Source organism: Orcinus orca, chromosome 17, assembly GCF_937001465.1.
Source record: "Orcinus orca chromosome 17, mOrcOrc1.1, whole genome shotgun sequence".
NCBI classification, from domain to species: Eukaryota; Metazoa; Chordata; class Mammalia; order Artiodactyla; family Delphinidae; genus Orcinus; species Orcinus orca.
In genome coordinates this window covers 34,309,251-34,321,906 of record NC_064575.1, presented here as the reverse complement: position 1 = coordinate 34,321,906, position 12,656 = coordinate 34,309,251, and the positions used below count along the sequence as shown (strand labels likewise).

General features: G+C 36.9%; 1 protein-coding gene across 40 annotated transcripts in view; it reads left to right on the top strand.

The window, feature by feature from the left end:
• Positions 1-12,656, top strand: part of LOC125961818 (metabotropic glutamate receptor 7-like) — a 411,772-nt gene that overhangs the window by 39,057 nt on the left and 360,059 nt on the right. The window contains exon 5 of one of the 40 annotated variants that reach the window (XR_007472854.1): positions 3,609-3,716. The exons of the other annotated variants lie outside the window; for them this stretch is intronic. The gene's annotated coding sequence lies outside the window, so the exon portion shown is untranslated. The remainder of the gene's footprint in view (positions 1-3,608; positions 3,717-12,656) is intronic. 40 annotated transcript variants of the gene reach the window in all.

Sequence of the window (12,656 nt, the reverse complement as noted above, 5' to 3'; positions counted from 1 at the left end):
ACGTATTCTTTATTCATTTAACTGTTGATGGACACTTAGGTTGCTTCCATATCTTGGCTATTGTAAACAATGCTGTTATAAACACTGGATGTGGGTGCATGCATCTTTTCAAATCAGTGTTTCTGTTTTCTTCAGATATATACCCAGGAGTGGAATTACTGGATTATATGGTAGTTCTGTTTTGTTTTTGTTTTTATTAACATCTTTATTGGAGTATAGTTGCTTTACAATGGTGTGTTAGTTTCTGCTTTATAACAAAATGAGTCAGCTATACATATACATATGTCCCCATATCTTCTTCCTCTTGTGTCTCCCTCCCACTCTCCCTATCCCACCCCTCTAGTGGCTACATCAGTTAACATTCCCACCAACAGTGTACCAGGGTTCCCTTTTCTCCACATCCTCGCCAAGGCTTGTTATTTTTGTTCTTTTTTATGATAGCCATTCTGACATGTGTGAGGTGATCTGTCATTGTGGTTTTGATTTTCATTTCCCTGATGGCTAGTGATGTTGAGCATCTTTTCATGTGCCTGTTGGCCATCTGTATGTTTTCTTTGGAAAACTGTCTATTCAGCTCTTCTGCCCATTTTTTTAAATCAGATTTTTTGTATTAATAAATTTATAATTTTAATATATAGTTAAATTCATCACTTTTGCTTCATACAATGTATGCTTCTTTATTTTTCAAAGATCTATTCCGTGAAATCACAAATATATTACCTTGCAATTTCTTTTATTCTCTCTAGATTTTATATTTCACATTTAGATATTAAAACTATTGTATTTTAGTTTTGTACATTAGGTGGAATTATATAACATAATGGTTAATAGAATGATTTCTGTGGGGTTTAAGTTCCAGCTCCACCATGTACTTTTTAGGCTAGTCATTTTATCTCTCATACTTCAGTTTTTCCACCTGTAAAATGAAGATAATAGTTTATGCCTTGTGGATTTTTTTATGAAGATTAGGTGAGCTATATAGGACTGGGTACAACATAAGTGATATCACTAGGTTAAGATCCAGTCTCATCTCTCTTTTGAAAATGAGACTGTTTCCCCAAAAGCTGTAATTCAGCTTCCTCCATTGGACTATGATTCCATCTCTTTCATGTGCCAACTTCCTATCTGTATATAGCTCTATTTCTAGGCCACCTGTTTGATTTGTTTTCTTGTTTGCCATTTCTTCCAAGGGCATCACACAGTTCTTATCTATCATGACTTCCCAATATATCTTAATGTGTAGGGCACATTCTCCATTTTGAGCTTATTTTTCAAAACTACCTTAGCTGTATGGAGAACTTTATTCTTCCAGATACATTTTATTTTATTTTATTTTAATTTTTTTATAGAAGATAGAGCAATCTGCTCTTTTTTTTTCTTTTTTTTGGCTGCATTGGGTCTTCATTGCTGCATGTGAGCTTTGTCTAGTTGCAGCGAGGGGTGGGGCAGGAGGCAACTCTTTGTTGTGGTGCACAGGCTTGTCATTGCAGTGTCTTCCCTTGTTGAGGAGCACAGGCTCCAGGCTCGTGGGCTTCAGCAGTTGTGGCTCGTGGGCTCTAGAGTGCAGGCTCAGCAGTTGTGGTGCACCAGCTTAGTTGCTCCGTGGCATGTGGGATCTTCCTGGACCAGGGATTGAACCCATGTTCCCTCCATTGGCAGGCGGATTCTCAACCACTGCGCCACCAGGGAAGTCCCCCAGATACATTTTAGAATCAGTTTTTTATGCTGTCCCTCAAAAAAAAAAAACAAACGAGCTTGGCCTTTTATTACAGTTGCATTTAATTTTATAGATTAATATAAGGACATTTATATTATTATAGTAAGTCAACTCATCCATACCTGTGATATATATTTCTTTTACTCATGTGTCCTCTAATAAAGTTTTCATTATGAAGATTTTCTGCATAATTTATTAGGTGAAACCCCATACTCTCTATAGGTTTTGTTACTATGGTAAATTCATCTTGTATTGTATCTAGATATTGATGCTATGGAGGAACACACTTGATTTTGGTGTATTAATTTTTTTCCAGCCCCTATGTTGAGCTCTTTTCTTAGATTTAATAGCTTACTGATTTTCCTGTGTTTCCAATGACATACATAATCAAAACAATCTATAAATATGACATTTTTATCTATATTCTTCTAAACCTTCTCTCTTTCTATTTCTCTCAATACACAGCTCCAAAAAGGTCAGTTCCAATAGACCAGTAATGTTAGAAATCTTTATCTCAATTCTCTCCTTAAAGGAAATGCTAATTTTTTAAAAAAATTAGTAGTATAATTATTTTTGTTAATGTATACATGTGCCATGTATTTTTGGTATATAGCCTTTATCAAGGAAAGATAGTTATTATTTGGATCTAGTTTTATAAAATTTACCCTACCCAATAGATTTTGAACCTCATGGGATGCTTTTTATCTCCTCTATCTAAAAAGAATGATGATATGATTTTCTCCTTTTGTTTAACTAATACAGTGAATCACATGAATTGATTGGCTGATACTGAACCAACCTTGCATTCTCAAGGATAAACCCACTTGACCAAATTGTATTATAGTATAGATTAGCTTTTGCTGTATTACAAACCACCTCAAAACTGAGTGGCTTAGGGAGATCAGCTTGGTGCTTTGTGACCACCTAGAGGGGTGGGATAGGGAGGGAGACACAAGAGGGAAGAGATATGGGAACATATGTATATGTATAACTGATTCACTTTGTTATAAAGCAGAAACTAACACACCACTGTAAAGAGATTATACTCCCATAAAGATATAAAAAACAAAACAACAACAACAAAAAACTTACTGGCTTAAAATAGCAATTACTTGGCCATTTGGGACTGCATTCATCTGGGTAGTGTTTTACTTTTGGTTTTATCTGGGCTCCTTCATGCAGTTTTAGTCAACTGATGGATCAGCTGAGTGAGAGCTGGTCTGAGACAGCCTCACTCACAGGTTTGGTGGTTGGCTTGGACAGTGGGAGCACCTGGTCCACTTGTCTTCAGAACCTAGTGGGCTAGTCCTCGGCAACTGAGCCATCAAGCTCTTTTGCTATTGTCTCATCATGTGGGTTGAGTATGCCAAAGCCCAGTCCTGCTGAAGTGGTGACTCAGGAATGAGGGTGTCAGAAGGGGATTGCACCATAATTTTTGAAACATCCTATCACAATGATTTTAATATACCCTAAAACTCTGTGGAATAATAGTGTATTTAGGTTTTTGACTTATATTTTTAATAAGGAAAATTTGATTGTAATTTTTTTTTATATTGCCCCTGTTTGGTATAATATTCTTCTTGCACCTCTAGCCCCATTATTCTAGCTTGGGGTACTTAAAATGTATTGAAGGGAATAGAAATGAGTATTGCATCTTAAATAAAATAGTCTTGGACAAGTGGTTCCCACTTATCACTGAGGTTGTTCAAAAGGCTGCACTCTCACAGTGGACTATTGAAGCCTTATGCACACCAAGCATTACATCTCACTCATACCTTACTAGCATTCTTGTGCTGGTTCCTTGATTTTAATTTAAAAAGTAATAAGTACTTGAAAAAATACAAAGTAAGAAGCAAAAACCCTCCATCACCCTAGTCTCTTTCCCTCAAAGGGGAAGCAACTATAAAGTTAAGATGTCAATTAAAAAATATTTACAAGATGAAAATGATTCTTCAAAGTCCTTGGGGGCATTTAATCATTGAAGGGTATGCTGAAGAAGGTAAGTAACAGTTTGACCTCCAATCCAGAGACAATTGGCAGTAAGTGTAAACAGTGCTCTAACAACATGGCCTAATAGAACTATAGAACTAAAGAAAAAGCTAGGATTAGGATTATTGGGCCCGAATTCACATTGTTCCTAATGAAGAACCTTAAAATCACGAAATATTGACTGATCTCTAATTCTAAGTCATTCCAGAATGCTATTTTCTATGTCGAGGAGTGGAGTTTGAGAGAGACATAAGAAGGAATAAAGTCCAATTTGGTTTTAAAGAATCATGGAGAAATGAAGATTATTTCTTTCATAATTTCCCCGTAGATAGAGCTCTTCTATGACTGACTGTTTCACTAAAGCAGGGAAATACAGGGTGTTATCCAGAAAATCATATCAGTTTACTTCAAGTCAGTCCTCTTCTGGGCAAACACATCTTTAACTTCATTTGTATTATATAGTATTTTAAATTATGAATTGTTTTGTCTTCTCAGGTCAGTTTCTTCTAGCCACGTGGGTTTGTTCTCTGTTTATTCCTTCCTCCTTCCCTCTCTTCCTTCTTCTCTCCTGTACTCCCTTTTTTATTACTGAATTGGAAAGACGATTTCCTTATATATGCTAAACTATGCAATAGCAAAACCCCAAAATATAACTAATGTTTTATGAAGAAGACAATAATGAAAAAAAATTATAGTGGAAAAATCTTAGGAAACTGGAAGGAATTTGGGGGTCTTTCTGTTTCGAAGTAGATTTGGAATGTGCATTTCAGGTTCTCTTTTTTAATGCAGGGTTGCTAGTTGAGCCTTTATTTTGTTTCCAGAAAAACAATCAGCTTACATATTTTTTTTAACAAGGTTTTCTTCACCTTTGGAAATTAGTAATGATTAAAAAGAATATTATATAGTTAAGTGATGTCTAACATTTTTCCTCATGGGGTCACCGTACTTCAGGTTATAGCCCTGATCTGTTTAATCCTCCAACAATCCTGAGAGGGAACAAAGGGGCAGATGTTCTTTCCTCATTTCACAGATGAGAAAACTGAGGTTCAAAGATTCAAAGTGAGGTTAAGTGCTTCTGCCAAGGTCATTATCTGAGGTGAAGCTGGAGCCAGGAATAGCACCTCATCCTCTTGTTTTCTCTCATGTGATTCTCCATCCGCTGACCCACTCTGACTATAAAAACGCACTGTACCAGGCCTCACACAGTCCCTGAAACGTTCTTTTAGTAGGACACTATGGTAGTGACAAGATTGAACAGATATAAAGAATGCTGTAAAAAAGGACCTGTCTTTTTTGTTGACTCCATCCCATAAAATTCCACAGCCACACTGCATGAGAAACATGAGACATCCATTAAGATCATGTTCCCATGAGTTCCCAAAATTTAGCTAGAACTAGATTTTGCAGAAATTGAAGACACATCTTGTGGCCTGACTGCTGAAAATGAGTGTCTCAGGAGTCAGAGAGGCATTGCTGCTCAACGCAGTCAAGAATGTCCTTTGCTAATTATTTCTCCTCCATTTCTGAGGGAATTTAAATTCATGATCGGCACCATATATTATACTTCAATACTATTCATCATCCATCTTGTACGTATTTGCAGGAGAGAATGTTGCCCAAGTCATTATATCCCGCCATGATTCACAGTCGTATGACCTTAGGTGGCAGCTCAGCAGGAGCTTACCAGTGCCTTAAATCATCCCTGTTGTGGACATACAAGAGCGTGACCTCTGACTTCCCAAGCTGTCTCTTCATGAAATGAAAATGGAACTGAGAGTTTAAGGGAAAGTGTCTGGCTCTTGTAGTCATCTAATGAGGTCCTCATTTCTAGCTGCTAAGCATGCCCTTTAATTGGCGATCACTCGAAAATCAATGATAATATAACTGTCCAACTCTTTGGAGCTATTTTTCTCTCTGCTTTCTATCCTGCAAGTACACGATAAAAGAAACCACCCATTCAGCCATTATCTTGTGTCACTTACTATTCAGAGATCAGTCTTCCTTTATGTGCTCCTTCAGGAAAGACCTGGGTTGTATTTTTCACTTGCCTTTCAGGCAGAGAGTAGAGTCCTTGGCACAGATTAAGTCCTCAAAAATGTTAGATGGGTGGATGGGTGGGCAGTGGATTGTAGCACATGAGCAACTACAGTAGCATTGTGATACATGACAAGGAAATGACCTCAGTTGGGGAAATAAATGCCTAGCACATATGCCACCACTTTCCCCTTCCATCTTCATTACAGTCCTTACTAATCTATTATGACATTTTTTCCCATTGGGTCTAGACATGACCTCAGGATCCTTGTAGAATATAAACAGTCCTGTGCAATGTAAACCTTGTATAATGTAAACAATGCTTTACTGTTTGATTTGAGTTGGGACACGAGAAGAATCCTATTTTCCGTCCATAACATAGACGTTGGGAATAATAGCTAATGCTTATGTAAACATATAGATTCATAGGATAGAAAAAATAAGTTTTAAGAAATGACCTAGTACAGACTCAGGGGGAAAATATATGTTAACTTGATTATAGAAATTTGGTTCAACCACTCAGCTTCAACCTTCAAAAATCATGTCACTTTTAATTTTAAACCAACATATGAATCCAAGGTATAGCAAAATAAACCATAAACCTTGCAGAACAGGGCCCTTCTAGATACGATCTCGTTAGGACCTGATCCTCCATGGTTGTATCTACACAGAGGGGTAATGCCAGGTCCCCTACTGGGAAGTTGAATTGGAGGAAGAGATAGACATAGAGGTACTATGGATAATTCTAGACTGACATGGTCATCAAGAAGTCCTATGAAAAATAATTTCTGGTGAGTATAGAGTAAATCAGCAATGAGAAATGGAGAGGATTGGAATTAAGTAGACTCATCACTAGTCCGTGGTTATTACCAGTGTACCAGTTTAGCAATGAATTACTCAAGGTAATTGATGCTAGGTAGTCTAACAAACACTCCTGAAAGCCAAGTGTCTTAACTTAATAAATGTTTATTTCTCTTGTCAGAGACCAGTGTGAATTAGGTGGTTCATTCTTAGCAGATTGCTTTCAAGTAGTGAATCAGGAACCCATGCCCCCCTCCACCTTGAGGTGTTGTCTTAAATGCATGACTACCTAAACTACAGCAGAAGGGAACATGGGCAATCATGCATAATATCTCCTGGCCAGGCCTGAAAGTGGTAGACCCATACCCTTTCAACAAGAATGCAAAAACTTGACCTCTGCCTGGCTCCAAGGGAGGTTAGAAAAGGTCATTGTTCTGTGTGTCCAGGAAGAGGAGAATGAAATGCATCTCACTGTCTCATCCATAGCTGAAGGCAGGTAATCTGTGAGAGAGAGCAATGTTTGCAGATGGTGATACGTGAAGATTGAGGAAGATTGATTTCTCAATCATTGAGGAGTACTGTTCCATCTAACTGAGTTCTGAATGGTAATAAAGTCATCCACTGAAAACTTACCAATCTAGTTTGTGTGCAAGATATTATGAATTATAGTCTTACCGTTAATTTAGCAGACCCACAAATATTTACATCTACCAAGCACCGTGCTGGCAACTGCAGCTTACCAGTACTTCTTTCCTGGGCCCTGGATAATTTCCAGTAGTTGGTATCAGGATCTAAGCTATCCACTTGATGTGGACACTAGTCCCCTTGTAGCCCTGTCACAGGAGCCTTTAACCATTCGTGGCCAAAAACAAAGGAAATGGGCAAGAGTTACTGCTCTGCTTATCAGAAAGTGTCTCCTAAAGTCTTGTCTCCTAAATCATTTTTCCGGCCCCTTTATAGTAATTCTTTCTTTATTCACATTTCTTGGCCTACTGAACGCTATAATCAAATCCTCCCTCAATTTTCTTTTTTCTGAAGTATATAAAACTACATTTTCTTCAGCCTTTTTTTAAAAAAAATGATAATTATCTTGTTTATTTGTATTTGGAAAATCTAATGAGATCACATATTTAAAAATCACATACTATCAAAAGATAAATAGTAGTAGTAATACCTTCTGGAATATTTTTGCCCCTCATCCAACCAACGTTAGGTCCCTTACCCCCTTTCTTAGCAACTTTTATTAATTTCTTATGTGTCTATCAGAAGTTTTTTGTGGCAGACGTACATGTGTATGTTTCAGAGGTTACTGTTGTCATGAATTCACAGAAGCCAGAGCCTGGAAAGCATTAAGTGGTCCTGAGTACCCCATTTCCAATGAGAGAGCGTAGCAGTGCTCAAACGGCTGGGTGTCCTATAATTCAACTCAATTCTCGCACTATCTACCTGTAGATATCATCAGATCTCACATGTTAAGGGCTCAGTCCAGCAGGAATGCACACACACACTTCAGGTGCCAGTCACCAAGTATATGTTGTCACCTGTGCTTCTGACCCTTGTACCACAGATCAGAGGTTCCAACGACCCCCTTCTTAGCTTTAATTAATTTGCCCAAGTGACTCATAGAACTCACAGAAATATTCTATTAACTAGATTAACGGGTGTATTATAACATGATAAAACTCAGCAACAGCCAGATAGAAAACATGTATAGGACGAGGTATGGGGAGAAAGCATGGAGCCCACTCTCCCCAAATCTCCATGTGCTCACCAACTGGGAAGCTCCCTGAACCCTGTCCTTGGGGGTTTATGGAGGCTTCAGTACACAGGCATGTCTGAATAACTCATTGGCCATGGGCGATTGAGCTCAGTCTTGAGTGGCTCTTCCCTGCCCTGAGGGCAAGGGGGTGGGACCGAAAGTTCCAACCTCCAATCACAAGGTTGGCTCCACAGGCTGCCGGCTCCCATCCTTAGGTGCTTTCTAAAGATCACCTTGTTAACATAACAAAAGACACCATTATCATCTCATCACTTATGAAATCCCAAGGGTTTTAGAAACTGTGGCAGAAACTGGGACAGAGACCAAAAATATAAATCTTATTACTCCTAAAGCACAGTTATCTAGGTAAATGTTTGTATCACCCCAAACAGGCAGTAGTCACCAGGGAAAATAAGTTAATTGCCAGTCTTTTCTATTAATTTTTAAAAATCAGATTTAAGAAGAGAATTTTTGAATGGCCAGTGAAAATGTCTCTTACTTTAGCTCTTGCCCTTTTCTACTTATTATTTATTTTTTCAATTTTTAGTTTAGTTTTGAAAACTGTCTTTAAGTTATTTTAAAGTTACAACCGAACCTTCCAGGGTTAAAAAAGTATTGCGTCTCTTGAAAGATTATTTTAGACTTAGTGAAATGGATTTGATGCTAGAGAACATGTGACATCATACATTTGACCTTTTTGAAATGATTTACATTATATCAGCTACATTTTAAGTCCAGCAACTGTAACCAAAAAAAAGAAAAAAAACACCCTACTAATTAAGGCAACTTTGCAGATTGATGGCATTAGATTATCAATTAAGATCTCAGGTTTAAACCAGATTTTTCCTCTAAATAGTGATCCAAAGAACACTAGTTTTACGGTCATTCTAATTAGTCAGACAGCCTTCTGATTGTTTAGTGCCTTCACTTGAAGTTTGTTAAATATTTTGAATCTCACCTATGCTCCCATGGGACATTAGTGAATGTGAAGTCAACAAAAAAGAAAAAAAAGTAAGAAAAAGGATTTTGTAGTAAAATAAACTTGAGAAATCCTGGGTTCAGGAAATTTAAACATGTTTCGTGACTGGAGGACTTTTGAGATATGGAATGAGCTATAATGTGCTCTGTGAATTTCACTGTTAAGTAGAGTTTGGTCTGAAGTGTTTTTAAACTTTATTTGGCTCTACAACCCTTTGTCAGTGGAACATTTTAAAGGACTCTTTGTTTCTAGCAACTTTGGAAAATGCTGTTCTGGTCTCAGTTAAGCCCTTGAAATCTTAGCATTTGGAAGGAGATCCACACACAAGCTCATCCAATTTCTGGTACAGAAATCTACCATGTATCCATGCTATAGGCTCACTCAGCTGTGGATGAGTATTTTGATAACAAAATGCTCACTACCCATAAATCAGCTGATTCTATAGTCGGAATGCTGGTCTATTAGGAGGTTTTAACCTTTTAAGTGCCTTTTACTATTAGAAAATTTTAAGTTTTAAAATTTTGTCTATTGGACCTAGATCTGATCTCTGGATTAAGATAAGTCCTATTCAAGTAAAAGAATCCTCATTTTTCAAGGATGATTTGTACATGAAAAAAAAAATCCATATACTTCAAATCATCTGTAAATAGTGACTGAAGAGTAATTGAAAATACATTTGAAAATAATTTTCATTTGAAATTTATGTCAAAATATGTTATTATATAAATGAATCCAGTATATTTTCTCTTATAGCCAGTAAAATTTAGGTTAAATTTTAATTAAGCACAAGTGCTACAATTAAAAAAAAGAATTACATTTTGTTTTGAGTGATTATTTCAGCAAAACTGGTTTATGGGACAGTAAACTCTCCTTCCCTGCATGTTCAATGTTAGCAGCTCAAACAGGCTAATTCTGGTAAAAATTCAACAGTTTTCCAAGGCCTTCTCTTAATTATTTGATACTCAATTGTTTTTTCTTTTACTTCTATTGTATCTCTTCTTTAAATTGTTAACTGCACATCCTCATTTATCAATGGCTTTGTATGTTTAACCCAGCAGATCTCTGGTATTATTTACAATGGCTTCATGATATTATATCTTTAAAATTCAGAATTTCACTTTAAAGTTGATTTGAATTTTATTTCTATTATACGGTATTATGTTTATGTTATGAATCCATCAGTGAGTAATTTTCTGAAACAGGATGAGCAGTTTGCTGACTTAGAAGGGCTGGAATCTATAGACACCTTAACATTAGGATGTAGATAACGAATAGTTGGATGACAGGAAACCCTGTTATATGAAAACAGGAATAATAATGAGTGTTCCAAATCTTATCTTTTCTGTTCTTACTTTTCTCCAAAGGTTAGTTCTAGAGTCCTTAATTCTCCATTCAGTATTAAATGATTGACTATTTGCAGCCTTCCCACCATTCTCCCCACTTCTAGGTCTGAGTTGGATAAACCTTTTGGTTTCATCCTTTCTTTGTGAAGTAGTGTTCCTAGTCAAGCCAGAAGGCTGTTCCATTAAAGGTTTAGCATTTTAGTGATTTTAGTAGTAAGAGTAAGGATAAGTGGTCTTCAGCCCATCACAGTCTTCCACCCAACCTTTCTTCAGATGAATTTCCTGCAGTAGAAAAATTAGACAACCAGGCTGAATGATTGAGTCCCTGACTATGACTAGCAATGGACTACTCAGCCCTGGCTTCCTGGGCTTGCCATCCTTCAAAAACAGCCTGCCAGATGGAATCTCAATACCCTAGCTTGGCATTCAAGATACTCATACTCTAACCCACCAAAATCCAGTTCCAGTAGTTCTCCCCACTTCTTTCATACAGCAAATATCCATTCACCCAACTGCATTCACTTATCTGGAGTACAAGTTCTTTTCCTTATATTCCAATATATCCCTATTTCATCTGCCTAGGAAGTCTTTCAAATTCTTCACAATCCTAAATACTACATGGTCTTTACTTTCCTACCATTACAACTTGACCTTAAGAAAATTTTTGCTTTCCAAGATCTATAAGTCAATCAATCAATAAACCATTAATAAGTTCATAGGCTGCTTCAATACAGTTCTCCTCAATACAAATATAGTTGTCAATCCTTAATAATAACAGCTTATATTTGATCACATAGAAATGTATTTTAACTCACATATTTGTTATCTAAAATGATAGTATAGCACTCTTCATTTTGTTGGTTATTTTCACGTATTTTAATGTCAGTATCACCTCTTTGAAGACTTAAAGTATATGTTGTCCATTTTTTCAGTATTTTAGTATCCTGCCCTGTTTTACACTTAGTGGGTGTTCAATAAATGACGTTGACACTTCACAGAATGGAGAAAATTTTCCCTAATCCTACCTAATCCTACAAGCGTTGACCCTCTCTGACTTTGCACATCACTTGTTAATGGCAGCTGGGTAGTTGTGTTTGATAGAAATTCAAGAAAAAATTTCTACATGTTTCAAGACCAAAGCAACAGTCATATGAGGACCTTAGCATCATGAATATATTCTTAAACATATGCAATGGAGAATTGCACTTTTATGATTTTGTGATGAATCACATGTAAAACAGTCATTCACATTTTATTTATTTATTATTTTTAAATATCTTTATTGGAGTATAATTGGTTTACAATGGTGTGTTAGTTTCTGCTTTATAACAAAGTGAATCAGCTATACATAAACATATATCCCCACATCTCCTCCCTCTTGCCCACCCCTCTAGGTGGTCACAAAGCACTGAGCTGATCTCCCTGTGCTATGTGGCTACTTCCCACTAGCTGTCTATTTTACATTTGGTAGTGTATATATGTCCATGCCACTCTCTCTTTGTCCCAGCTTACCCTTCCCCCTCCACGTGTCCTCAAGTCCATTCTCTATGTCTGCGTATTTATTCCTGTCCTGCCCCTAGGTTCTTCAGAACCATTTTTTCTTTCTTTCTTTTTTTTTGTAGATTCCATATATATGTGTTAGCATATGGGATTTGTTTTCCTCTTTCTGACTTACTTCCCTTTGTATGACAGACTCTAGGTCCATCCACCTCACTATGAATAACTCAATTTCGTTTCTCTTTAGAGCTGAGTAATATTCCATTGTATATATGTGCCACATCTTCATTATCCATTCATCTGTCGCTGGACACTTAGGATGCTTCCATGTCCTGGCTATTGTAGATAGAGCTTCAAAGAACATTGTGGTACATGTCTCTTTTTGAATGATGATTTTCTCAGGGTATACGCCCAGCAGTGGGATCGCTGGGTTGTATGGTAGTTCTATTTTTAGTTTTTTAAGGACCCTACCTACTGTTCTCCATAGTGACTGTATCAATTTACATTCCCAGCAACAGTACAAGAGTGTTCCCTTTT